The sequence below is a fragment of the Xiphophorus maculatus genome, chromosome 12 (assembly GCF_002775205.1).
Source record: "Xiphophorus maculatus strain JP 163 A chromosome 12, X_maculatus-5.0-male, whole genome shotgun sequence".
Lineage (NCBI taxonomy): Eukaryota > Metazoa > Chordata > Actinopteri > Cyprinodontiformes > Poeciliidae > Xiphophorus > Xiphophorus maculatus.
The window spans coordinates 20,972,726-20,978,725 of NC_036454.1; positions in this window are offsets into that span (position 1 = coordinate 20,972,726).

Consider the following 6,000-nt stretch of genomic DNA (forward strand, 5'->3'; position numbering starts at 1 on the left):
TGGAGAAGGTGTGAGGCACAGAGGCAGAGATGCTGAGCATGTTTCCCCAAATTAATGCAGTATCCCCAAATCGAGTGTAAGAGAGCCAGAGGACACACTCGCCGTGATAAACTGATCTCCCTATCTGTACCTTTATCAGGCGTGCAAATAGCAAACAGCCACAGAACTAAAATCCTTTGTCTTAAAAACGCTCACACCCACTCACCCTAACTTCTCTCTTCCATCCTCACCCTTTCAATATGTTTCTACTCCTTTCCTTACCCTTGTGCTCCCGCCTGCCTGCTCCCGTCCTCCACAGCGGAAAGATTGCCAATAACTGGGTGATTTATATTCCAATAAGAGATGTTAACTAAACCACCACATGCATATTCATACCTGGAGCTGTTGATTAATGCTGGCTACACCATAACAGAAAATGTGTATTGTTTTCCTTTTTTTATCGTATCATGAACCAAAGAGTCGGTGTTATGTGCCCCGCAAAAAGATTTACTGCTTTAATTACCCATAGTAAAATGGCAAAAAAAAAAAAAAATCATAGCCCTGCTTAAAATGTGGTTGATGGAATTATGCGCTGCAATTTGTGAATAATTGAATCTTTCCTTCAGATTGTGACAGAATAGCTAATTTATTAATAGACGTACACAGAGTTGAGTCAAAGCCGTGGTCGGTCCTGCGGGTAGAACTGCTTTCAAGAGAACGAACCCCTCTTTTAAATAAGTTACAGAAACACAGTCCTGTGCAGACGCTTTGGTTGCAAACAAACCCAGAAGACAGAAAAGGGGGATTGAGGAAAAGACAGAGAGGGAGAGAAAGTGCTCAAACTTTCACAGACACCGGGTGTTAAACACAGTGACGTCTCAGAGGCCCTTCGGTGGAGGAAATGAAATATTAAATGCTTTAGTGTTTATTAATAGGATGAAACAAAGGGCTGCTTCCCTTTGACTTGTGCACATTGACACTTGGCACACAACAAACAAAATCAAATATGGTATTGATCCATTATGGATGAAAAAGCCTGCTATGCATAAGGAAGCATTATTTAAGAAATTAGGAAATAGACTAAACGGGGAGGCATGCTGTTGAAGAAGACTGTCAGCTGCTTTGCTGTTAAATACGTTTCACTTAATATCTATCGGTGTGCTACAGATGAGTTTGATTTATACAGGCCCTCCAATGCCAATCTTGACTAAATATTGAGATAATTCGATATGTTTCTGGAAATGTCCATTCATATTAATTTGTCCAAATATGTGACGAGAGGCAAGGCCTGGGGTGTCACTTAAAGTTGTTGCAAGTTAACCTCTGGTCTTTCTCCGCGAGAGCCTGTGGCACCCAAAATAAGATGTTGTGACACAGCGACTCCTGCCGCAGGCCAAGGCCACTGTTGACACTTTCTATCAATTTGTTTTATCATTTTTTTCATTGATCATCAATTTCTTCCAGGATTATCTTTGGTCCCCAAGAAAAGAAGAAAAGTCTTGGTTTTTTCAATGTCATTTTTTGACATCTTTGTGTTTAAACTTTTTTTCATTTAAAAACATCCTTGATTTTTCTTTTTTATATATCTTTGGTATTTTGGATGACAAACCAGTTGGTATGAAGTTGCAGAGAAGTTTAAATCAGGGTTAGCCAAGGTTTGATCATCTCACAGAGCACCGTTCAATCTGTCATCAGAAAATGGCACAACTGCAAGGCTACCATGAAATTGCTGTCCCTCAAAACTGACTGGCAAAAATAGCATTAATCAGAGAAGCAACCAGTTGTGCAATGGTAGCTCTGAATGAGCTGCAGAGATTTACACCTCAGGTAAAAGAATCAGTTGACATCGCAACTCTGTACTCTACAAATCTGGACAGATTGCAGAAATAACAGCCATTGCATATTTTCCAGATATGTAGGGGAAAAAAGCAAGCATGTGGAAGATGCTCCTCTGATGAAAGTTTTGGTCAGAAAAAAACAAAATTTTGCTTTTTGTAACTTAAGCAAATCATAGGGCACTAAGCGACTTGGGAAAGGGATTAGAGTTTGCCTTCCAGCAAGACAATAACCCTTGACATACAGGCACTTGAATAGTTTAGATCAAAATATTTTCAGTTGTCCAGGTCATAAATCCAACTGGATGTCTAAGAGTGTCTGTAAAAAGTAAACCTTGCCAATTACTTTTTACAGATACCATTCAATCTGACTTAGTTTGAGCTACATTGCAAGAGAAAAAAGGTTTTTAAAAATCCAGTCTGTAAAGCTGGTAGAAACATATTCTCAAAGAACTGTAACTGCAGTAGGTTCATGCAAAGTACAAACTCAGCGGGTCTCAAGAAAAATGCACAACTCCATTTTTATATATATATTTTATTTAAAGGAAATAAATAATAATTTACTTTCCTTCCTTCCAGTGTTCCACTTCAGATTAGTTTATGTTGTTCCATCAACTAAATTACAAAGAATGCATTGAAATTGAATGACTGTTGTCGCAAAATTTTAAAAAGTTCAAGGGTTATGAATATTATTCTATTGTCTATTACATGGAACTGAATAAAAAGGACAGCATGTTATGCTATGCTATCTATGTTATCTATATATCTAAGTTAACATAGAGTAACACTCACACTCACAGTGTACCTCTTATGTTCTTTCACTCATGCCTTTTTTTAGTCTCACTTACACACATTTGACATGGAGTAGAAAATCCCCTATAGCTTTTTCATACTAGTTATGGTTTCTGTGTTCTAATGTGTTCCCCAGCTGTGTGTTTGTCCATCCCTAAGGAGCTGAGGCATAACCGCTGTAGTGAACCTGATAACATCTGGGAGTAACTGATGATTTTGCCCACACGATCCAGAGTCTTAGCACCCACAGGCGTCTTTGCAAAACCCGGTTTCCCTTGGACCCTTTCAACACCTCCTCGACACCCGTTTAATACAAATTCCATTGGAGAAAATAAAACTTGCCCCGTGTTTTAATAATAAGTGTGAGACTGCAGAATTTTTTCTCATAACCTTTGAAGTGGAAGTTTGTGGGTTTGTGGACACAGAAAAGTCAAAAAGGGGACACTTTAAATGTTTAATTTATATTATTTCTCCACAACCTGTCAGTTGACTTTATAACAGGTTTTCATCTTGAATTGGAGATAGAGTGGAATTAGAAATGTTCTGTTTGTTTGCTATGTTTTTTTAAAGAGATATTTCTCTATGTTTTCCTCCACTATCTAGGCTATCAATGAATTAAGCAGTCTGTTTTGTAATTTTAGTTAGCAAAAAGAACTTAGCAAAGTGTAAACTACTTATCCAAAGCTTATGCTCTTCTTTTGTTGAACACTTATATAGTTTTATATGCATTATGCAAATAATAATTTAAAATATGAAAATGTTTTATGTATATGATAGTTTCCATTTTTTATGCCTATAAATTGCATCAGCATTTTTTAATTTGAACTCTTAACAGTAACTGCCTTTAATATGCAGTGCCACCCCTGCACATTTTCTATGGATCTGCAAGTGTGTTTGCCTTCACATCAACATCTGAAGTCCAAGGGGTCAAAAAGGGAGTGCATGATGGCTGACGAGGGGATGTATATGACCCACTCTGTAGGAGGAAAAATAAACAAAAACGGAATGAAGAGGAGGAGGAAGAACAGGGAAGGCAGCGGAATAATGAAAACAAAGAAGAAGTGCTTTCTCCAGCTGTTTTCCCATGGAAAGACACCAGTTATCTCACTCAGCTTGTTACAATAGAGTGAACGAGCCTGGTGGGATCTGGAATTGACAACTTGTGTCTGCTTAGTTACACTAGTTAATGACCCTAATTATCTTCCTCCTTGCTGTGAACAGTCAATAAACAATTAGTGTGGCATATGGACCCCCTAAACTCTTGTGTTTTCTATCTCCAAGACAATGGGGTGTCCTTCTCTGGCAGTGGTAAAGTGTCAGTACAGGCTGATTAAAGTATGTGGGAAAGAGTAATCAATGTCTTGTTTTAAAACCCACTATCCTTTCCTAAAAGACTTTTCCTCCAAAACTAAGTACTGCCAGTTACAAGGCCTCAATGCCTTGTATTAATCCATGTATTTTTTATCCTCTGCTCTCTTTGATATTTCTCTTTTAGAATTAAAGACAAGATGCTAATTGAAATTATTTTGTCTTTGGGGCCTTAAGGTAGCTTTTCCAGATTGAGTCCCTCATTGCTGCCCATTTTCCACTGGCCATGAACAGACCTGTCATTTGTTTATGAACCCCTACCATGGGGCTCTCGCTCCATCTCCCCTGCAGAAACAGTTAGAAATGATGGTGGGAAAACTCTTTGAATATGGATGGAGTTCAGGTGAACTACACCTGAACCCTGTCTATGATGTCTTTATACAGAGGTGTTTCTGGCTTTCTTTTTCTTTTTAGCCACCATCAAAGTTCAAGAGGCAGTAGTGTTTTGTATTCAGGGAGAAGAGAACCTTTGAAACCTTTTGGATAAAAGAGATGCACTGTGTCAGTCTGGAAGGTAAAGAAGAGGGAGGGTGAAGGGCTAAGAGGGTGTGTGAGAGGGGAAGAAAAGGTTGCACCTTGCTGTGCTGTTTTACTGACTAATCTCTAATAAGCTCTAACCTGCACACAGTAAAATGTCTGACAAATGTTAACACATAAAGTTAAAGTAGTACACTTGTTTATAATCTCTAAGCTGATATTTAGCTTCTGTAGTGACATGTAGCGTAAACAATCAGAAAGTTGGCTATCCTGTCAAAAGCATTTTATTTTGTTTAAAATCTAAAGACATCCATCTGCTCTCTCACAAATGTATCAAGACACTGATATTGGACACAAACACACTGATTACTTAGTCAAAGGGATTCCACTTTGTTTTGACAGTCAAAGGGCGAAACAATCTTACAAAGGAGGACTACCCAATATATCATAAATCTGTCATCACAGTATGTATGCATATGCATACTGCAAAGAACTGGTTGGACTTCTATAAATGTCTGATAATTAATTTGGCAGCTGAAATTTATACTTCCTATTCCAGTTAGATTTTTGGTGGCATTTAGCTGGTTGCTAAATGCCACCAAGTGGCATTTGAGTTTAGAATTCAAAGACGTAATAAGTGGCTAAAGTCATCAACTACTACATTTTCAAATTACAAGAGCAGAAACACTATTCTGAATTAGTAAAGTTGCACCTATAACCAGCATGGATGTAAACGCTTGAATTTGTTGGGAGCAGTGAAGGCCAAAGTCTAACATCTGCTGTGAGGAAGGATCTACAATGATGCTTCTTTGTGCACCAAGGATGCAGCAGCCTGTCCCCGAAGGGGCTTTCCAGTTCAGCCACAGTTTCATGCATGTCCATCAGTGATGTTATTTTAGCTACAGTTCTGTCTCCCACCACCTACACTGGGTTGTTGGGGCATCCTAGCATAGAGCATGCCTTCCTGATGAGCTTATTTAACCACTTCCTTTTAGCTCTAAATAAGCTGCTCCTCCATCATATAACACCATAGAAGGTGGCTGAAAACATTCTTAAGGACATGATTCCCACAGTGCTTCCAGGCTTCTTCAGGTGGGTCAGAGCTTGGTGCAGAATGTAGATGATGGCATCATCCACCCCAATGCTTGTCTGGCAGGCAAACTGCAGCAGATTCAATGAAGACCTCACTAGGAGGTGTAGATGGGAAAGGAGTCTTCATAGATGTAAAGTCAGGGAGGGCTACTGGCCATTTGCTGCTCTGGGGGTTTGGATATTTGGTTTTTGGGACAGGAACCACAGTGGAAGTCTTTCACAGGTGTGGTACTTCTCCCAACTTCAGGCTCAGGTTGAACATTAATCCCATGATGCCACACAGTGGTCTGCACAGCACCCCAGGAGCCTGGAGCGGATGCTGTCTGGTTCTGAAGCCTTTTGCACCTTGATTTTTTTGTAGCTCATTCCTCACCTTAAGTGTTGAAAGGGACAAGATGGAGTTTGGGGGAGGGAGTCTGTGGGATCAAGTCCTCTGAAGTGAAGGGGCTGGATAATG